The sequence below is a fragment of the Microtus oregoni genome, unplaced genomic scaffold, assembly GCF_018167655.1.
Source record: "Microtus oregoni isolate MIOR12 unplaced genomic scaffold, Mior012 000113F_000, whole genome shotgun sequence".
In the NCBI taxonomy this organism is placed as follows: domain Eukaryota; kingdom Metazoa; phylum Chordata; class Mammalia; order Rodentia; family Cricetidae; genus Microtus; species Microtus oregoni.
Genome location: NW_024544739.1, coordinates 506,724 through 530,487, shown reverse-complemented (window position 1 = coordinate 530,487; position 23,764 = coordinate 506,724). Strand labels below are relative to the sequence as shown.

Sequence of the window (23,764 nt, the reverse complement as noted above, 5' to 3'; positions counted from 1 at the left end):
AATTCTGACAAAGCTTCAACTTCTAAAGGCTCAAAGGAGTCAGAGAAGCTAGATGGACGCCAATAGCAATGAATGATCTAAAAGAAATTAAGCAAGCTATTGTTAATGTCTTGCACTCTGCATATGTAAAGGAAAGGATGAGGACTTGGGCTTCTAATGCTAGAGCTACCCCCCATGATTTCCATCCTTTAGTGTCTGCAGTTTTAGATAATGGAACTTCCTTGATGTTTGGAATTTATTTCAGTGAAGAATCCAAACATATGGAACAGCAAGGAAGAGCAAAAGGTGTGAAGGTTTCCCAAGATCAAATTCTTGGTGCAGGAGAATATGCTCATCCACAGGTCCAAGTTCTTTAGGACGATGAAGTACTGTGTCTAAGTCACCAAGCAGCTTTAAATGCTTGGAATAGGATACAAGATCCAGCAAAAAGGGTAGAATCATATTCCAGAATTAGGCAGGGACAGAGAGAACCCTTTCTTGACTTTTTGCAAAGATTAATGAAGGTTCTGGACGTAGGGGTAACAGACCCAGAAGCTAGACAAATACTTCTTGAATCTCTAGCTTTTGAGAATGCAAACATAGAATGCAAAAAGATAACTGGGCCTTTAAAGTCTAGATCAGCACCTATGGATGAATGGATTCAGCATACGATGAATGTTGTGACGTTTAGCAATAACGATGAATCTTGGGTAAGGGAAGTGATTTCCATAGCAACGAGGAGACATCAAACTGCCAGGTGTTTTAATTGTGGTAAATTAGGACATCTGAGAAGTGATTGCAGGCACAGAATTTCTAGGAGTAATATCTCCTCTAGGAATGGCATAAATAGGAGACCTAGGCCTTCAGGTATATGTAGGAGATGTGGAAAAGTCCTTAATTTGTCCAACGGATGCAGGTCAACAACAGACATACAAGGCAACCCAATACCGTTGGTAAACTCCTTGAGGGGCCTCTCACAGTCCCTCAAGCCAACAGTGGCCCAGTCATTCCCAGTCACAGTGGAAAATGTGCCTCACCAAGAAAATTAAAAGCTCCAATTTCTGCCTTAAAAAGTAATACTTGCGTAAATGATGAATTATGTGTGGAGGATGAGTCAAAAAAACCCAGTAGGACAGAGTAAACATAAATTTTGGCAGACTTCTATTAACGATCAAAGACCAAAGCTAAGGGTCTGTATAAATGGCATTTTATAGAAGGCTTCTTAGACACAGGTGCCGATGTATGTATCATTACCCCAGAATCTTGGCACCTGAATTGGCCACATCAAGGTGTAATTGTTCAGTTCCTGGGAAATAGAACCCTATCTCATGTAAAACAAAGCACAAGATGTGTTGAATGCATAGGGTCCGAAGGACAAATAGGAAGACTAAGGCAATATATAGCCAATATTGCCATAAATTTGTGGGGCTGTGACCTGCTACAGCAATGGAATACCCAGATTAACATTCCTGTAGTTCCAGGAACTCATAATTCTGGGACAATATGATGAGGTATTATGGAAATAGGTCACCAGCCATTCTGGCTCTATAAGAACATACAGCAAATATCAAACCTTTAGAGGTCCCAACAGGTCCCAAACTTTAAAATGGCTAACTGAGAATCCAATATGGAAGAAACAGTGGCCTCTAGCTGAAGATAAACTACAGGCCTTGGAACAGCTGTTGCAAGAGCAACTAGATGCTCACCATATTGAAGAATCAACCAGCCCTTGGAATTCTCCTGTGTTTGTTGTAAAAAAGAAGTCTGGTAAATGGAGAATGGTGACAGATCTAAGAGCTGTCAACAAAGTAATTCAACCTATGGGCCCACTACAATCTGGAATTCCTTTGCCTTCTCTGTTACCAAAATGATGGCCTCTTATAGTTACTGATTTGAAAGATTGTTTTTTTTTTCACTATTTCGTTACAAGAAAAGGATAGAGTAAAAATTGCCTTCACAGTGCCTACTTATAATAATTCTCAGCCTAATAGGAGATATTAATGGACTGTCCTCCCATAGGGTATGCTCAATAGTCCTACATCGTGCTAATATTTTGTAAGTAAGCCAATGGAAATAATACATAAACAATTCCTCAAGTCCATAACTTATCATTACATGGATGACATCTTGTTATCTGATTCAAAAAAAGATACATTAGAAAGGATGTTTGAAGAAGTAAAGAAAGTCTTGCCTAGATGGGGATTACAAATTGCCCCTTAAAAGATTCAAAGAGAAAATTCTATTAATTACCTGGTTACAGAATAGGGTTAGAGAAAATTAAAAGGCAAAAGGCACAAATTAGGAGAGACCAGTTAAACACCCTTAATGACTTCCAAAGATTGTTAGGAGACATTTCCAGTCTACGACCAGCTGTTGGGATAACACATGATCATTAAAAAAACTTAGATGGTGATAAAGATTTGAATAGTCCAAGAAAACTGGCAGCTGAAGCAGAAAATAACCTGACAATGATTTAGGAAAAATTACAGGAGGCACATGTGGATAGGTTGAACCCAAATCTTAGCTGCATCCTAGTCATATTGACTTCCAAAATTTTTCCTACAGGGATTCTAATGCAGAGGGAAGATATTATTTTAGAGTGGATATTTATACCTAAGAAACCAAGTAAAAAATTAAAATCTTATGTGGAAAAAGTCTCTGAATTAATTATAAAAGGTAAGCTGAGACTTCATCAACTAGCAGGTATAGACCCAGCAGAAATTATAGTGCCTTTTACGACTGAATAAATAAAAAAAAAGTTATGGGAAGACAATGAACCGTGGCTAAGAGCTTTTGCTAATTTTGGGGGAGAAATTAATAGCAACTATCCTAAAATGGTAGACTTAACCTTATTAAAAGAACTTCTGGGATTCTTCCTAGAATTGTATGTGATGCTCTAATAACTGGAGGCTGCACATTCTATACGGATGCAAATAAATTAGGGAAAGCAGGTTACAAGTCAGATGGATTGAGTAAGGTGGAACAAAACCCATTATCATTCTGTCTAAAAGGCAAAATTATATGCCATTCTTATGGTGCTAAGGGATTTTAAAGAAACTCTTACTATAGTTACAGATTCACAATATGCAGAAAGATTTATCTTGCATATTGAAACCGCTGAATTTATACCAGATGACACAGAGTTGACTTCATTATTTAACCAGGTACAAGAGATAGTCAGGAATAGGCTTTGTCCGATGTACCTAACACACATCTGGCCCTATACAGGTCTGCCTGGTCCTCTAGCCCTAGACAACGCTGAGATTGATCAATTATTGATTGGAAGTGTGTTGCAGGCCTCAGAATGTCATAAGAGGCATCATGTCAATAGTAAAGGCCTAAAGAAAGAATTTCCCATTACTTGGCAACAAGCTAAGGACATTATCAAGAGATGTCCTACTTGTTCTTTCTATAATCAAACAGTGTTGCCTGCAGGGAGTAACCCAAAGGGCACTAAGAGAAATGAAATCTGGCAGATGGATGTGTTCCACTTTATGGAATTTGGTAAATCAAAATATGTACACTACACCATAGACACGTATTCAGGTTTTCAATGGGCTACTGCCCTGAACTCAGAAAAGGCTGATTCAGTAATCACACATTTATTGGAAGTTATGGCCATCATGGGTGTACCAGCACAAATAAAGACAGATAATGGTCCAGCATATGTATCTAAGAAAATGAAACACTTTTTTGAGTATTATAGTATAAAACACATTACAGGTATACCAAATAATCCTACAGGTCAGGCAGTTATAGAAAGATCAAATCGTAATATAAAGCATATGCTGAACAAACAGAAAGGGACCATAAATAACCCCGGAAATAGATTACATAATGCTTTATCAACCTTGAATTTTCTTAACACTAACGAGAAAGGAACGACAGCAGCAGAAAGACATTGGATAATGGAAAAGTCTGCTGAACTAAATCAACCAATTTATTTCAAAGATGTGCTGACCTCTAAGTGGAAGCCAGGAGATGTGCTACATTGGGGAATGGGATTTGCTCTTGTTTCCACAGAGGAGGAAAAATTGTGGATACCATCAAAATTAATAAAGTTTCCATTTGAAGAGGAGAAACCTCTTGGAAAGGACAAATGACAACTCATCCACAATGATGATATTCATACAGGTAGTAAGAAAAACATATAAAATTGGGGCAGGGATCTGTTCTTATCTCCACAGGAAAACACCCATCGTTGAAAAATTCAAGGGACCCTGGATCTTTGGATACTGACAGATGGAAAAATACCTGCCCAATAGGAAATCTCAAAAAAAAAACTGAATGAGTTGTATAAGTAAAATATATTAAACCATATTTCTAAATTTATAAAGCTGGTGCTGAAGTTGGACTCTGGCTCAGTCCCTCTCAATTTCCAAGCCCGTTAGTAAGAGAAAAACCAGAATTTCTGGAGTTTCTGTCTCATATTAAGAGCGATGATGGGGTACAGAAAGAAATATGAATTTAGAAAACATCTTTGCTTTTCTTCATATCTATCATACTTTTCATTGAATATATAGATCATGCCTTTCAATGAATATACATGCATATATATATATGTGTGTGTGTGTGTGTGTGTGTGTGTATGTGTGTGTGTGGATATATATATGAAAAAAGTTTAAGTTTTTCACAATGAACAATGAGTTTTTCCTGAGGTGACATTTGAAGTTTCCAGGAAGAAGATGGGGCCCCATAACAACAATTCCACCCGGTTGATATGACGTCATGATACTGATAGTGCTACTACAAGACCTGCTTTTGGTACCAGCTGCACAAGACAATTCCAACTTGGTTAGCTGAAATGGTGCACATCTTATACAATCTTTTGGCCAGACCAGCACAAAATACTCAGAGACTATTGGCAATTTTAAAAGACATTGATCTTGAAATTTAACCATCATTTTACTTTTACACGATCCCCCAGAGAGAGCGTCACCCCCATGACCGCTGTAAGTAATTCTAGAGGTCAACGCCCCTCTCCCAGTAAAGTTTGCCCTTGGGTTTAGGGACATCATTTAGGGGTTGATTATAATTAGTATACGATTGAGGGTTGGAGGAGGAATTTAATAAGCTCAGGAATCATTTGAAAAAAAGTGGATGATAGGATAATAGATTTGTAATTCTGAGTTACTGTTTTTAGACAATATATTGGTATGGATACTTGTATATTGACACAAAGTTAAATTGTATTGACTTTTGTATGCCTGCATGTTTCTACCTCTGTTTAAAATATTTTTATGTATTGACATATATTGTATTGATATATATATATTGTATATATTTACCATATTGTAGTGTACATTTTTACCTCTGATTAAGATACTTATATAATGTTTGTGTATTGATATATATTTAACTACTGCAAAGTATATTTGTACATTGTTTATATTTGGAGGTCATTGTCCTCATTTGTTTCATAGTCGTTTATTGTCCTAGTCTTTAAGTTAGATAGATATTGAGAATTGTATAGACTAATAGTCATCTAAGTTTGTCATTTATAATTAGACTAATCAGGTTCTTTAGATATATAGAGATTATACTCAGTATAGATAGATAATCTTCAATTTCTTCAAAGAGCTGTAGAAAATGGCCTTTAATCTAACTCAGAGTTTAGTGGTAGTGAGACACAATTGCTCCTGGCAACACCACTCTATTCCCGAGAGAATGTTGAACACCAAAGACTCTCCACCTGGAGCCTTTCTTTTAGGCAGAACTTGCCTTGGGGCAAAGAAATGACCATACCTCAACCACTGACAGAGATACAGAGCGTGCATCAACGGATAAAACAAGACAGTCATGTCCTGCCTAGACAGGGTAAGATAGTTTCAAAAAGTTACCTGCCTTTGAAAATGATTTGTCAGTTATGTTAGGCCTTAGCCAAAGTTGGTTGCTTCAATGCTGCTAACGTGAATTTGGGTGATTGTCCAGGTAGCTAGTTGTCTCTGTGATTTGTTGCATGTTTTGGAAGTTGTTTTACTCAACTTCCTAATTAACCAGATAACATTATTTCCCTTCTCAGATCTTTGATGGGGTTGAAGACTATTTTAATGTAGTTACTTTCTCTCATCACTTGGCCAAGTTATTTATTATACAAGACCTAATCTAGCTAGAATAGGATATTTGTACTTATTGTATATAATTTCATAGTAGGTTTAGAACTCTCTTATTTAAACGAAAGGGGGAGTTGTTGTGGGAGGTCCTCCCGTTCCTCCAGCCTATAGCTGCTGAGATACCAGCCAATTGGGGCGTGGTCTCTCTCTCTTTAAAAAAGAGGCCACTTCCCTCTCCTCGCTCTGTTCATTTTCTGCTCTGCCGGTGACTAGACTTCCTTCCTGGTTGCGCAGAGGGCTGACGGTGATCTGTAAGTTATTTCCCCTTTAAGTAAATACCAGCCTATTAATCATAATTCCAAACTGGTGTGGCATTGTTTATGACTGATGCCTTCATAACCTGTGTGCTAGTTTCATGTCAGTTGGCAGTTGACCGAAGCTATTTTTTGAAGATTTTCACAGCAACCTTTTAGGAGGGTGTGATCCATCATACCATATAGGGATAGCGGCAATCCGCAGACTCTCACCCTCTGTGAAAACAAAATAAAAACCTCCTTTCCAAAGCATCATGTCCTTAGATCCAAATTTTAAAGTCAAGGCACTTTCAAAATATCTATGTTGGATTAGTTCAGCAGCATTTATAAACAAATATCTTTTAGCAGCTATTTCTCCTTCCTTAGCATTCAAATGATTCAAACAGAGCACAATAGCAAACAGTATCAAAATTCTCTGTGTATTTTCCATCTTTGTTAGCTTCAATTTAAGCTCTAATTTATTTTTATTTTTTATTTTGCCTTTTGAGACAGGTTCTCTGTATCTTTGACCTGGAATAACTCTGTAGAAGAGGGTGTACTTGAAGTTACAAAGATCCACATGTCTCTGCCTCCCAGCATTGGGATCAAAGGTGTATGCTCCTACACGTTGAACCCACAGAGACCTGTTTGTCTCTGCCTTCTTGGCACTGAGATTAAAGGTGTGTGCTACCAAACCTTGAAGTTACAGAGGTCAATCTCCCTATGCCTCCCAAGTGTTGGGATTAAAGGTGTGTACTACTGCAACCACCAACTCCCTTCCTTTTTTTATCTTTAAGAACTTCAACTTTTAGCCTGCACATATTTTTAACACACTGGAAATCATTTAAAAATTTTCTTTTTCTTTTAATCTCTCTTTACTCTATACCTCTCTTTGTTTTTTTGACTGCATGAGTCTTTAATTTACACAGCAATCTCAGTAAGACTAAAGAGGTGGCTTTGCCAGCTAGATGTAGCCCATACCTTAACTTTCTGAAATTCCAACCTTTTGGCTGAAGTAGCGGCCAGGGCCGCATTCAGTGCCACAAGTCTACAGTGTTTCAAGGTCCTTGCCATCAAAGAAGCTGCAAAAGACAACACTGAAGCCCTCTCTTTGTAGCGGGACATACTGACTCAAACTGTCAGAGTTTGCCCTGGCAGGATGTCCCAGAATTCCGGCAATTTAAAATAACACAAGTTGTTTTTCCTGCTACTGCTGAAAACAAACAAGCATTCAGCTGGCTTTTATCAACACCATTTAAATGTTTCGTGGCAGGACCTCTTAACAGCTGCAGGGTTTTGCACCTGAAGGTTAGTCAGGAATCTTCTCTTAAATGAGTGTGCTTGCTTGCTACTAGCAAGTAGTGCAGACCCGAGATATAGATGCTAAAAAGAAAACATGCTTTACTCGTTCCCGGGCTTTCTCAGGCTTTCAGTGGATTCAGTTTTCCACATGTCTGAGTGCCATTCTGTGGTAATTTGAGCAGCAGGGCTGCGTCACCAGCACCAGGGCAGCCTCGCTAGCTAATGTCCAGAAATAATTACACACAAACGATTCTTTTTAACACTGCCTGGCCCATTTGTTTAGCCTATTAACCCATTTCTAATAATCTATGTAGCATCACGAGTGTGCTCACCAGAAAAGATTCAACAGGTCTAACCTGGTTGCTGGCTGCATTGCCCTCTGCCTCAGAGAGGAGAGCTATCACGTCTTCCCACGAGAGTGGATCATGGTGTCTCTGAGCACACTGCTTCTTGCTCCCAGCATTCTGTTCTCTTTCTCCTCCCAAATATGTTCTAAATTAACAGGGGAAGCAGTTTCTTTATTTAATTAAGCAATGAATTACTACCATCACTTTATCCTTTCAAGAGCTTGCCCTAATAAATCTTCCATGTCCCTTCTGCTGTATAATCTTTCATTTGAAAAGAACTTGCCTTTTCAGGGGAGGATTTTTTTGACATCTCTGTGGATGGAGATCATATGAAGAGGATCAGATGAGCAACCATGACAACTCTTATGCTGTAGAGTTAGGTGGACCAGAGATTGATTGCTGACAATCCTGTGCTATGCGTCAGATGCCCATGAACTCTGCCCCTGTTGTCAGACAGGCAGACATCAAGGTGGTCACACATACTTAACTCATTCAGTGTTCACAGACATTTATATTGAGTTTTAATCTTGTCCTAAACTAATAAAAAAAACAAGAATAGTAGATGAGAGGAGCCTGAAGTAGGGCCTCCAAATGGGTCATTTGCAAAGGTAAGGTTTCCTGCCTCTATGTATGCTTTCTCCTTTCCTTAGTCAAATAATCCCCCACACCAGTTTAGAATCGTGATTAAAAGAATGATTATATCTTTAAAGGGCAAAAACTTACAGATGACCATCCCTGACAAAAGCCCTCAGTGGGATCAGGAAAGAAGCATAGAGGCCGGAAGGGAAACTGGAAGCAAGAGATCAAGCTGAAGGTAAATGTTGGTTTTTGAAAGAGAGAGAGACCACACCTCAATGGGCTGGTATCTCAGTGGCTATTGGCTGAAGGAGTGGAAGAAACTCATGCAACACACTTATTTGGATATAGCAAAAAAAAATGTTACTAGAAGGTGAGAAAAAAAACTATTTTAGTTTATTTATTTCAGTCCTTCCAGACACATCACAGAGATAGGATCTCTTCATACATGAGAGTCACCGATGATTTCCCTTTAAGAAAATACCCACAAAACTCCCAATAACATCATCAGCATTCAACAACATGGCTATGATTGCTTTGCCTTGCCTTTGCTTCTCAGTAAATGATGCTGTTAGTTAATCTCTGCAAACAATGCAAATTTCCCTGTACCTAAATAGACAGAATTGACAGGTTATCTTAAACACAACAGGGAGTCACCCTACGATGGAATGGGTTAATCATCACCAGTGTAGCAGTGACATATTTAGGATCTTTCCTTTGTCTAAATATCACAGAACTGTAAACATGATATTTTGTCATACAGATTTCTTAGGGTTTTGTCCCCCTGGTGGTTTCCTTGGTATGCTTCCATAATTTTTGCCAGATCCAATCAGATTTGCCATGCACTCTCAGCTCAACATCATTGTGTTCCCCTTATGTTCTAGTCCAGGCATTTTTGACATCTTGAAACTGTTGCAAGAGTATCTCATGTTCCACCTAAATGATTTGGAGTGTTATTTATGCTGAGTTTTATCTTCCATCCATGAGTTCATTGACTTTCCTTGGGCGTAATTCCTGGGACACTGAGTCTAACTCCTGGGGGATTCCTCTAGTTACTTCTCCTTGCTGAGACAGCTTACACTCTCCGTACTACTATGACAGTATGTCTGTAGCAAACATTCTTCTCAAGATGAGAAGAAATTTCAATATTACAATCCATTTGTTTTTATTGTGATTTAAACACACACACACACGCACACACACACACAAGTTAATGCACATACACTGATGATATTAATTGAGTAGGCCATTCTGGGGTTGTCAAGATCATTATCTCTCGAGGGGTTCTTAGAGGCATGGGGTGACCCCCTAGAGGAACTTGGGCAGGTGAGGAGAGGTTGACTGCAGTGTGCCATGTCTATAGTCACAATGGGTGCCTTATCCTATAGTCAGACTGATGACTATCTTGAATATCACCATGGAACTTTTGTATGGCCAAGATGGAGATCAAGTCAGGGTAAAAATCAGAAAACTAGATGGAGCTTCCAAACTCCAGTTGAATAGCCGACTGATGGAGAATAAGAGCAAGGATGTCAGGAATAAAATGGCTTGGTCCTCACACTGAGACACTGTGGCTGAACAAAGGGGGTTTCAACTAAACAAGTGGCCTGGGAATGAAAGAACATGGAATCAAAGTGGAAGCTCTGAATGTGGCTGACAATTGGACCAGACTGAGAAGCCAATGATAATGGCACTGACATTTGTCTGCACTTCATATACAGGCTTTTTTGTGATCATATTCTATGTGGATGCTTGCCTTCCTAAATCTCGATGGATGAAGGGTAGGCTTGGACTTCAAACAGGTCAAGGTATCCCGCCATCAATTTAAATTGGAGTAGGAGTGGAGAGGTTTGTTGAGGGAGTGAGAAGAAAGTGGGAGGAGGAAACGAAGTGGAAATTTTGACATTCATTATTATGAAGTAATATAAAAATAAATAGTAGATAACCAATAAAGAGATTGGAGCTAGAAAAAAAAATGTGAGTTGTTGACTCAGACACCAAAGACTTTTTTACAGAAAAGGCACAAAAAGAGATTGGGTTACCTGGCAAAATATGACTCATGTATTTGGGAAGATGAGTGAGGTTTTATTTTGGGTCTCCAGGGGGCTGTGTGAGCAGCATTATAGGACATATATTTCTGTGGGTTAGTAGGGAAGAAAACTGCCTATGAGGGGTTTAATGACCTAAGTAGAGTCTTGATGATGTCACAAAGCTTTGGTTGGGGGTGGCAACACTGTTCCACATGAAGCACTAGTCTTCTGTGAAGGTGGGCTGACTATCTTCACGGTGGCTGAGGAGGTGAGTTCAGCTCTTGGGCTCCACAACTGTTCAAAAGGATTAGGCAGCTGAACATTTCCAGAAGATGGAATCTGGAGAGCCAAGACATTTTCTTTTGGTAAATATGTTTAGGAAGAAACAGGGACCTCTGTAGTCCCTGAGAGGTTTCCTTCAAATCTCCTGTGAGTCTAAAATTTATGTTGTTAACAGCTTCTATATTTGATAGCTGTGGGGACAGTGAATGCCAGGTATTCTTCCCACTTTATCTTTGCTATCAAGGTCCAATTCATCAGTTCACGAAAGGGGCGAAGATCCTCGTTGTCCATATGTGCTTTAAAAGATATTAATTATTTCTAAATGGTGCTGTTGCCCAGATTAATGAGTCTTTATTTTTGCAGTTTGTCTCACAAAACTCACTTCTCTAGTGAATACATGGAATGGCTTTATGTAATAAACCTGGGTGATGGAGGAAGGTCATTGGCTAATAAAGGCACTGCCCTGGCCCATTTTATTGGTTAGAGGACAGGTGGGAGGAGTAAACAGAACAAAATGCTGGGAGGAAGAGGAAGTGAGCTCGGAGACTCGACCGCTTTCCTCGCGGGAGCAGACGCCTCAGCAGAGACGCCATGCCCCACTCCCGGGATGAAGCTCCGACCCAGGATGGACTAGGCTAGAATCTTCCTGGTAAGCGCACCTTGGGGTGCCATACACAGATGATTAGAGATGGGCTAAATTAATATGTGAGAATTAGCCTAGAAGAGAATGGGCCAAGCAGTGTTTAAATGAATACAGTTTGTGTGTTGTAATTTCGGGCATAAACTAGCCGAGCGGGCGGCTGGGGTGCTGGGGTGCTGGGGAAGAGGCCCCGCCACCCCTAATACTACATATGGCGCCCAACGTGGACAACTGCTTCCACATAAAGCCTGAGACAGCTTGGGAAGTAATTCTTGAACAAAATGAAAGCATTGTGCCTGGTTTCTTGGTAGCAGCAATTTCCTGTTCTACTCTGCTTGCTAGAGGCAAGCAAGCGCCTCATCTAAGAGAGGCTTCCTGACTCAGCTTTAGCTGCAAAGCCTGCAGCTCATTAAGAGGTCCTGCCACGAAACACTTAAACGGTGTTGACGAAAAGCTGAACGCATGCTTTTCGGTTTTCAGCCATAGCAGGAAAAAAGCTGCGCCATTTAAAAATGCCGGCTTTCTGGGCTGTCCTGCCAGGACAAACTCTGACTCTTTTACGCAGGCGGTCCCTGCGGTTTGCAAACACAGGCTGCTGAAGCTCGCTTGCTGGCTACAGCCAGTACCTCAGCCATGAGGCTGGAAAGCTAAGGAATGGACTGGATCTAGCTGGCAAAGCCACGCCTTTAATCCTACCCATATTGCTCAGTAATTTAAAGGCTGGTGTGGTCAGAAAAAGAGAGATATATAGTAAAGAGAGATTCAAAGACAAAGAAAATTTCTAAATGGTTTGAAGTGTGTTAAAAATATATGCAGACTAAAATTTAAAGTTCTTAAAGTAACAAAAAAAGGAAGAGAGTTGTTGTGTGTGGTAGCACACGCCTTTAATCCCAGTGCCTAGAAGGCAGAGACAAACAGATCTCTGTGAGTTCAAGGTGTAGTAGTGTACACCTTTAATCCCGAATGCCTGAGAGGCAGAGACAGGCAGATCTCTGAGAGTTCAAAGACAGCCTGGTCTACAGAGTTACTTCAGGTCAAAGATACAGAGAACCTGCCTCAAAAAGCAAAGAGTTAAAAGTAAAAATAAACAAAATAGAGGTTAAAACACAGCTGCACAAAGATGGAAAATACACAGAGAATTTTGATACTGTATGCTATTATGCTCTCTTTGAATTGTTTGAATGCTGAGGAAGGACAAACAACTGCTAAAAGATATTTGTTTATAAATGCTGCTGAACTAATCCAACATAGATACTTTGAAAATGCCTTAAATTTGAAATTTGGATCTAAGGACATGATACTTTGGAAAGGAGTTTCTTATTTTGTTTTCACAGAGGATGAGATGCTGTTCATTTCTTCTACTCCGATTTGGTATGATGGACCACGCCCTCCTGAAGGGTTGGTGTGAACACCTTCAGAAAATTGCTTCGCTCAACTGCCAACTGAGATGAAACTAGCACACAGGTTATACCATGAAAGACCTAATTAACGACGCCCCCATTCAGCAGGAAGCAGTTTGGAGAGAAAAAACTGCGCCCATGTTCCCAAATATGGTTTATAAACGTTCTTTTACATTTAAAGGGGGATATGATATAGATATGAATAATTTACATTAGTATAGATTTTGCTTTATTGATAGAGATTAAAGGTCAATTTTGTTATATATATAAGTGTTTCTTATTTTGATTAAGGTATTGTGATTGTGTAGTTCATTTAAATATGTACGGTATAATTAAGAAATATAGGTTGTTAATGGATAATCGATAATAGTAAAGTTTGTAGTCATGTTAGTTAATATTTTCTAGATGTGCGTAGATATATTTTAGATAGGCATTCTTCATATTTTTCAAAGATTATAGAATATGGCATTTTAAATGTTTTAATAACTTAGGACTTTTCATGACAATGAAACACTCTGCTCCTGGCAGCACCAATCTACTTCAAGAGGAAGATGGGCATCGAAGAGGCATCTTATGGAGTTTGATAGCCATTTGGGCAAGAAACTGCTCTTGCCTGGACTATTGCATAAACTGGACACAGAGAACCCGCAGAGAGAGGACTACTGAACTTGCCTAAGGTGAGATGATCTTTCGGGGTTCCTGATTCATGAAAGAGTCTGCGAGACATTCTGCAGGACACAACAGATAGTGACTGAACTGACTTTGAATTTTCCTGCTTTATGGAAATGTCTGCTGGATACCATGGGCCTGAAGGCTGAAGATGGATGCCCCAATGGTACAAAAGAACTTTGGGTGACTGTCCAGGCAGCGAGATGTCTTTGTCATTTCTAGAGTTTGAAGTTTCTTAGTTCTTGTTTACTTAGGTAATATTATATCTTTCTGGAGTCTTTGATGGAGTTAAGAATAGTTAGTTATAGTTATAGTATTCCTTAGTTATGATAAAGATTATTGTAACTTTTACTTGATAACTGTTTTGTTATATGTAGTTTTGCTATGTTAAAGTTAAAGCCTTTTTTTTTTTTGTTTAAACCGAAAAAGGGGAAATGATGGAGGAAAGTCATTGGCTAATAAAGGCACTGCCCTGGCCCATTTTATTGGTTAGAGGACAGGTGGGAGGAGTAAACAGAACAAAATGCTGGGAGGAAGAGGAAGTGAGCTCAGACTCCACAGCTCTGCTCTCCTGAGCAGACGCCTCAGCAGAGACGCCATGCCCCACTCCCGGGATGAAGCTCCGACCCAGGATGGACTAGGCTAGAATCTTCCTGGTAAGCGCACCTTGGGGTGCCATACACAGATGATTAGAGATGGGCTAAATTAATATGTGAGAATTAGCCTAGAAGAGAATGGGCCAAGCAGTGTTTAAATGAATACAGTTTGTGTGTTGTTATTTCGGGCATAAACTAGCCGAGCGGGCGGCTGGGGTGCTGGGGTGCTGGGGAAGAGGCCCCGCCACCCCTAATACTACACCTGGGTCTGGATCAAGAGACACAATACATAGAACCAGTGGACTGGAGTGCCATGACCTTGCGCAGGTGGTTTTGGATCAACCACCTAACCAACAGCTTGAGTGGGAAGGAGAGAAGTGGCTGTCCTTCGAATTCTTTGCCATCTGTTCAGATTTTTCTCTCTCACTTTGGGCATAGGCATACGAAATTAGGTTTCTTATTAGAGGTCCATTGCCTTTTGGCAGCAGGAATGTATCTATGATACACATATACTGAGCTGTAGACAATAGTTTGATAATTTTCCTATGAATTTCTTAAGACCAAATCATATTTAGGCAGCCCAAATCTATACAGCACACCAGCCCCAAAGATCTTCCAGAAAAGAGTCTTGACTTCACATCCGCCCCTTCTTATCCTTGCAGGCACTTATGGTGGAGGAAACCACTTCTTTTCTGTTTGAAACTGAAGAATTCTTCCAATGCAGAGATTGGCAGCTCTGATTCCCAAGCACAGAAAGAGAGCCAAGAGACAGTGGAACATGAGTGTTGTGGCCTATCTCAGTAAGTCTACCACCATGATAAAGATGCCTCTTAGTATGAGATGCATGCCACCTCTCCAGAAGACGAATGGTCCATCTCTCCAGAAGCAAAAACTGAGTAAGGCTTTTGAGGCCCTGGAGAATATTGTTGGCCGCAGAAATTCTAATGGCTGTATGGAAGCCAATGAACCAGTCTCCCAGTGGAAAGCCATCATTCTAGATCAACTGCCAACTTATGCCTCTCTCTATTTGTTGAAATAAGATGGGATTGATTGTGTCTATGGCTTGGAGCTTCACAGCGATGAAAGGATTTTAAACCTTAAGATCCTGCCTAATAATGTGCCATTTCCTCAGGTGACAGACACTCATCTGTCAAACACCATAGTTGGCAGAGCAGTGAAATATACATTCACGGGCACAAATGGCTCTATGGAAGACTGGAATGGGATGGTCCTAGAGGAGGTGCCAATCATGAAGACCTGGTTCTATATTACCTACAAGAAAGTTCCGGTCCTGTACATTTACATCCTCCAGTATGACTACAATGAAGGCAACCTCCATATCATGCCAGACTCTAAGGGGAAGTACAGTGGCATGGTCCCAGATGAGGTGCGGACCATAACAACCTGTTTCTTCATTGTCAAGGAGAATGATCCAGTCCTGTACGTTTACCACCATCTTGATGACTCCATTGAAGGCAACGTCCACATCATGCCTGAATGTCCTCCAGTAGAGGTGACTTTGGAATTAGGCAGGGATTACTTGGCAGGCAAAAGTGTGCAGTACAACAAAAACATGGAACCCGAGAGATAGGTAAAACTATTTGCCAATTTCGCACCAAACCTTCTGTGTATTTCATCAAGTTTGATAATGACTTCCGTATCTATGTCTATGATTTAGTGAAAATCTGTTGAAGTGAAATTCTCAAATTTTGAGGGGCACACTTAAAACTGTGTTTGGGGAATGTGTTTGTTTTTCAGAGATACCTCAGGTCTTCTATTAATCCTGGTATTTTTTCCAATGAAATATTCTTGCTCGAAAAAGAAAAATTTGTGAACATGTTTTGTTCTTTGGTGAATGATGGATTGTGTTTGGTGAATGGGGCATCACAAAAATACATGCCTCAAAACAAAGCAGGATTTATGGCCTTTCCCCTTGGAGAGGATGGACTGGGGATGCTTGGTGTTTTAAAGGACAAGATGTCTGTCTAGGAAGTAGTGGAGAGGGGACAAAAAGTTGTAGGATCTCGGGGCGGGATAAAGCTTGAGGGAAAAACATGTCAAATGGAAAGATGTGACAGATATCAGAGTGAGGTATTGGGACTTAAGAGAATTAAGAGTAAATTAATCAGGAAGGGACACAAATGTAGACTCAAATTCAGAGAAAATTAGGTTTCATTTGATGAATAGTTTAATTCGTAATGACTGTAAGTCACTGGATGTTTGATCTCCACTGGAGAATATTGAGTGACCAGGAGCCTCCTGCTTAGAGGAAAGTGTCTCCTCTGAGTTGCTCTTCTGCAATGGGATGGACGTCAAGCTACCTACTTCCTTTTGTCAGAATTCTGTCTGCCACCTACTTTGTCATGCCTGGATTGGACATGCCTTGAACTCTCATAGGTCCTTTGCATGACATCCAACCCTGTGAGTTTATTTAAATAATTGCCCTGCCATATCTGGAAAACAGTGTTCCTTTTCCTTGATCATGTTCTGTAGGACTTGGGCTATCAAACTCATCGACAGACGCACCCACACGCAGGATAAACATGTACACTCTGATGCCCACTAATGTATGACATGCCCACATATGATGAATACACCAATCTACATCAAATCAGTAAATTAGGGAATCCCTGATGCTAGGTGGAGTGTGGCAAAGACCCCACAAACCCATCAGACCCCCAAATACCAGTATGGTATTGATGTCTGACTCCCATCATGTAAGGACCCTGCCATCCTGTAACGGGGCGATTTTTGCTTCCTTGATCTTCACAAACTTGGTTAAAAGGTTAGAGATATCAAACTGCCAGTTTGGGTCCAGCATGTAGATAAGCTGTCACAGGTCAGGTGATTTGGCCATAATTTGTGTGAGAACTTCTACCAGGGCATTCTGGTACACCCTCACCTCTTCTTCTCCTAGTCCTCACCATCACCATTGTGGCTAGGCTTGGAGCAGAAAGAAGACAAAATGAAAGAAGCCTCCTCCTCAGTGGAAAACAATGTCCATCTTTCATATGACCTGACTTTCACAGGGAATGCAGCACATTTTATCCTTCTAGATTTCCTCATTCATCGGTACACTCATTTTTCCAATGAATGATTGAATTCATCCATTCTTCCATATCTCTCTCTCTCTTTTCTTCCTTCCCTTCTTCCATTTCCCCCTTTATAGTAGTAATTTGAGCAGCGGGGCTGCGTCCCCAGCACCATGGACGCCTAGCTAGCTTATGCCCCGAAATAAGAACACAAAAACTGTATTCTTTTAAACACTCCCTGGCCCATTATTTTCAGCCTCTTAACCCATTTCTAATAATGTATGTTTCAGCAGGTGGTGTGCTTACCAGGAAAGATTCAGCATGTCTGACCTGGTGGCTGGCTGCATCGCCATCTGCCACAGAGATCAGAGCTACCCTGTCTGCCCGGGAGAGGGGAGCATGGTGTCTCTAAGCTCACTTCCTATTCCTCCCAGCATTCTGTTATGTTTACTCCACCCACCTATGTTCTAACCTATCAGGGCAAACAGTTTCTTCATTTAATTTACCAATGACCTATCCTCCATCATTTCCCCTATTCCTGTTTAAACAAGAATTGAATCTTTAACTTTAACATAGGAATATAACACATAACAAAACAGAACACTTATCAAGCAAGAATGACAGTTACAATATTTATATCTATTTTATCTTTTATCATAATATTGGAAAACTATAACTATCTATCTATTTTCAACTCCATCAAAGACTCCAGAAGAATACAATATTACCTAAGCAAACAAAAGTAAGCCATTATCAAAGTCTAGAAATGACAGAGACATCTCGCTGCCTGGTCAGTCACCCAAAGTTCCACAGTACCATTAGGGTATCCATCCTCAGCCTACAGGCCCACAGACATTACCACAAAGCAGAAAATTTCAAAGGCAGTCACTATCTGCTTGTCTTGAAGAATGTCTTGCAGACTCTTTCATGAATCAGGAATACCAAAAGATCATCTCACCATTAGGCTAGTTTAGTAGTCCTCTCTCTGCGTGTTCTGTGTGTCCAGTTTATGCAATCATTCAGGCAAGAGCAGGTTCTTGCCCAAATAGCTATCAAACTCCATAAGTATCCTCTTCATTGCCCACCTTCTTCTTGAAGTAGATTGTTGCTGCCAGGAGCAGATTGTCTCATTGTCACAAAACCATAAGGTATAAAAACATTAAATAGCATATTTCGTAGTCTAAGAAAGATATGAAGAATGCCTATCTAACTGAAATATATATCTATATAGCTAGAAATCTAACTAACATGACTACTAACGTGACTATTATTAATGATTATCCATTAACAACCTATATACATTACATTTTTAAGTGAACTACACAATCACAATATCTTAATAACGATCAAATATGCATATACATATAAGAAAATTGACCTTAAATCTCTATCAATATTGCAAAATCTATACTAATGCAAATTATTCATATCTATATTACATCCCCCTTTAAATATAAAAGAACATTTATAAACCATACTTGGGAACATGGGTGCCATTTTTTTTCTCTCCAAACTCCTTCCTGTTGAATGGGGGCGTCGGTAAGTAGGCGTTTCATGGTATAACCTGTGTGCTAGTTTCATCTCAGTTGGCAGTTGATTGAAGCATTGTAAAGATGTTCACAGCTACCTTTCAGGAGGGCGTGGTCCTTCATACCATATTGGGATAGAGGCAATCCACAGACTCTCACCCTCTGTGAAAACAAAATAAGAAACTCCTTTTCAATGCATCATGTCCTTAGATCCAAATTTCATAGTCAAGGAATTTTCAAAATATCAATGTTGGATTAGTTCAGCAGCATTTATAAACAAATAATTTTTAGTAGCTATTGTTCCTTCCTCAGAATTCAGACAATTCAAACAGAGCAAAATAGCATACAATATCAAAATTCTCTGTGTATTTCCCATCATTGTGAGCTTCAATTTAAGCTCTATTTTGTTTATTTTTCCATTGTCCTTGGCTTCTCAGCAGCCCTCATTGTGTGCCATATTCAGAGAATTCGGTTTTATCCCCTGCTTTTTCAGTCACATTCCAGCTGGACTTGGTGAGCTCCCAATAGATCAGCCCTACTGTCTCCGTGGGTGGGTGCACTCCTCTTGGTCCTGACTTCCTTGCTCATCTTCTCCCTCCTTCTGTTCCTCAATGGGACTTTGCGAGCTCAGTCCAGTACTCCAGTGTGGATCTCTGTCTCTATCTCCATCCATCGCCAGATGAATGTTCTATGGTGATATGCAAAATATTCATCAGTATGGCGATAGGATACGATCATTTCAGGTTCCCTACCTTCAGATGCCCCGGGAACTAACTGGGCACCTTGCCTTGGGCACCTGGAAGCCCCTCTAGGTCCAAGTCTCTTCCCAACCCTAAGATGGCTCCATTAATTAAGATATGTGCTTCCCTGCTCCCCTATTCAATCTTCCTTTATCCCAATAATCCTGTTGCCCCAAGTTCTCCCCATCCTACCCTTCTCACTTTTCTCTCCCCTCCCTTTACCCCCCTCCCCATCCACCCTTAAGATCCCGATTTTTGCCTGGCAATCTTGTCTAGTTCCCCTACCCAAAGGATAGCTATATGTTTTTCTTTGTGTTACCTTCTTATTTAGCTTCTTTAGAATATCCAATTATAGACTCACTGACCTTTATTTAAGTCTAGAAACCAATTATGAGTGAGTACATCCCATGTTCATCAGGATACTCAGGATAGTATTTTCTATTTCCATCCATTTGCATGCAAAATTTAGAAGTTATTATTTTTTTAACACTGAATATCCCTTCAGAATCTCCTTTTGAATATCATCCTGCATCTGGAAGGCCACACAGCTCTCTATTAAGCCATATATATACATAGTTTCATGGAAAATGGTTGCATAAGGAAATATACACAGGATCTGGAATATGGTTTCTTTCTTCTCTGTTATGCTTGAAAAATTATTTTATGTTTCATTTTATTTGAAGCACAAAATATAGGATTAACTGTATTAAAATGAATACTTGATTGGTAACATAGAAATGTTTTTCTTTATGTTTTTACAATATAATTCTTCTGTGGTTTGTTAGTGTCTGCTTATCATCTATTGCCCCAACATGATTAGTTAAAGTTTAACATCAGGATGTATGTATTGTATAACGGTGTCTAATTCGGTTCAAACTGGTGGTGTCAATTGCCTTTTGTGGTCACAGAAGGGATTCATGAGAAATAAGGACACTCTTTAACAATTCATTATGTGATTATATTTTTCATTTTTCAGAGAAAGTAAGCTTGACACCTCTAACAAGTGAGGTCTAATATTTGCTTGTCCAAAAAGAATATCACAATTTGGTGGTCACAGGAAGAAAATTGTAGACCTTCTGGGTCAAAGGTATGGTATACCAATATTCAGGCAAAGCTTGAAAATACCCGTGGAACCTTGGCTATCAGGGTTTTTTTTTTTGAAAATCTCTTGGCAAAAAATGAGATTCCTGTGGCAGAATGGTAATGTCCAAGTATCATTACATCCTGGAAGTATCTATGGGGCTCTTATAACAACAGAGGCAATATTGCTCAGAGGTGGATTTCTGTATCACCCTTTATTAACATTGGAAAGATTGAAGTTCCATATTTTCTCAGTCCACCCTTATCTGGAGCACAACTCATTTGAATTACTTTTTAAAATGGTTTACTTCAATTGACCTCTGTGTAGGACAGGACAAAAAAGAGGCTCCATAGATACAAAGTCTTTTATCCTCTCTTCTGGACAGCATACAGTAGTACATCCACCCTGGAGAGCCACTTCTTCCCTCTCCTCCCACAATTTTCATTATCAAATCATACTTTGGTTCTTCCTCATGATAACTGCATACAGTATTTCTGCCCCAGCAAATTCATTGTGCTTATCCCTTCTTAGAAACTGGTCAAAACTGCTCTTTCTCTCATTTAAGAACCTTCTACTTCACGCAATGCTTCTCCTTGTCACTCTCTCTCTCTCTCCTTTGGTTCTGCTTAGTGTTTCTATGCCATCCTAGTTTCATTTGGTCTCAGAGCTGGCAAGCTCATTCTACCCCCATGAAGTCTTAAGCCAGTTTTACCCTAAAGCAAATTTCCTTGCACAAAGGAATGTTTGAGTTGGGTGGTGGTGACACACACTTTGAATGCCAGCACCCTGGGTGCAGAGGCAGGAGGATCTCTGGGAGTTTGAGGCAAGTCTGGTCTACAAGAGCTAGTTCCGGGACAGGAACCAAAGCCAAAAGAAACCCTGTTTCAAAAAAAAAGAGTAATGTTTAAATTCAGAGATGAAAGCGGTCCTCGGCTTTCCCAAGAATGAACCAGTGATTATCAGAAAGATTTTCTTAGTCATAAAATGTTGTCTGTGTTTTATTCATCTTATTTCTGAATAAGTCACCTATAGCATAATTCTTCCCTCAGGGAAATTACAGAAGAAAGGGTTAGCATATGTAAAACCTAGAAGATAACATAAAATGTTCTGAAAAGTATTCTCTAGCTACATTGGAAGCTAGAGATGGAAGGGCCTATTTGAAGATAACTTGCAGAATGAGAAGATCGGACGCTTTCTGGTAAATCATAGGCAGTAGAATGAAACTTCTTTGGTCACATCACAGTGGTATGTGGCCCAAGTATATTTACGTAGAGAGTGTACTCCCATATATTCAGAAGATCTGGGAACCCTTTTTATGTGGGTGGGCTGTACCTCTATATTAGAGGAGGCAGGTCTGAAACTGTTTATTCAGAAGACACTACCAGGAAGTATATTTGGGTGAGGGGATAATCTAAAAGCAACTTCAGGAAGAAAAGGAGGACACTCTCAAAATTCTCTAGGTAGGTAGACCATATCCATGATTGTGGAGTTTCCTCTGTGTTCTGTGAATATGACAAATAAATAAAAAAAAAACAGTTTTGGACCTCTAGAAAGGCAGAACTTAGGTACACATGGAAAGCTTAAGTGGTCAGGAGAATTCCTGCTTCCACTTTAGGAGCAGGTGAAAGAGCTAAGCTTCTCTAGCTTAGAAGGAGGAGTCAGATGCTTCTTAGGAATGGGTAGAATAATCTCAGCCTCCTTTGATCATATTTCTATGAGCTTATTGGCCAGAAGCTAAAACTTGAATGATACCCTGTGAAAGAGAGGAAGTCCCAGGCCCTTACTTCTTCATCGGCACCAAACTTGAAATCACAATCTATAATACATATTTTCTGAATGTGCACGTCAGGCTTGTCAGAAGTCGTAGAAGTCTGTGACTCAGTTTCTTCATCTGATTTAGGTCCATCCACAAATTCCTCTTCATGTAGGATAGGAAATTTCTGTCAAAGGGGCTAGAGTGAAGACATTAGTCTGTGTTATACTCAGCTTGCGGTTGTGTTCAGGGACGTCGGTCCAGAGAGCTGAGATCTATTTAATGTTTTAATACCTTAGGGTTTTTCGAGACAATGAGACACTCTGCTACTGGCAGGATCAATCTACATCAGGAAGAAGATGGGCATCAAAGAGGATCCTTCTGGAGTGTGATAGACATTTGGGCAAGAAACTGCTCTTGCCTAAATGATTGCATAAAGGACACAGAGAACACGTAGAGAGAGGACTACCGAACTTGCCTAAAGTTGAGATGATCTTTCGGGTTTCCAGATTAATGAAAGAGTCTGCAAGACATTCTTCAAGACAAGCAGATAGTGACTGCCTTTGAAATGTCCTGCTTCATGGAAATGTCTGCAGGAAATTATGGGCCTGTTGACTGAAGATGGATACCCCAAAAGTACAGAGGAATGTTGGTTGACTGTACAGGCAGCGAGAGGTCTCTGTCATTTCGAGAGATTGAATATTGCTTACTTTTTTTGGCTTATGTAATATTGTATTCTTCTAGAGTCTTTGATGGGGTTGAAGAATAAATTGATAGTTATAGATTTCCATTTTTATGTTAAAGATAAAATAGATATAAATATTGTAACTGTAATTCTTGCTTGATAACTGTTTTGTTATATGTAATTTTGCTATATTAAAGTTAAAGATTCCGTTCTTGTTTAAACAGAAATAGGTTAAATGATGGAGTAAGGTCATTGGTTAATTCAATAAAGAAACTGCTTGCCCTGATAGGTTTGAACATATGTGGGTTGAGTAAAAAGAACAGAATGCTGGAAGGAACAGTAAGTGAGCTCAGAGACACCATGCTCCCCTCTATATGGCAGACATGATAGCTCTGCTCTGAGACAGAAGGCGATGCAGCCAGCCACAAGGTCAGACATGCTGAATCTTTCCTGATAATCGCAGCTTGTGGTGATACATAGATTATTAGAAATGGGTTAAGAGGCTAAACTAATGGGCCAGACAGTGTTTAAAAGAATACTGTTTGTGTGTAATTATTTCGGGAGATAAGCCTCCAAGGCAATCGTGGTGGTGGGGATGCAGCCCTGCTGCTCAAATTACTACAGAATGGCACTCAGTCGTGTGGACAACTGAAACACTGAAAGCCTGAGAAAGCTCGGGAAAGAGTAAAGCATCTTTTCTTGGTAGCAGCGATTTCTCGGGCCTGCTCTGCTTGCTAGAAGCAAGCAAGCACACTCATTTAAAAGAGGCTTCCTGAC

The 23,764-nt window shown here is 39.9% G+C and overlaps 1 pseudogene; it reads left to right on the top strand.

Annotated features, from left to right (window-relative positions):
• Nucleotides 1-650: 650 nt before the first annotated feature.
• On the top strand, nucleotides 651-15,859 carry LOC121443778 (annotated as a pseudogene).
• Nucleotides 15,860-23,764: the final 7,905 nt, after the last annotated feature.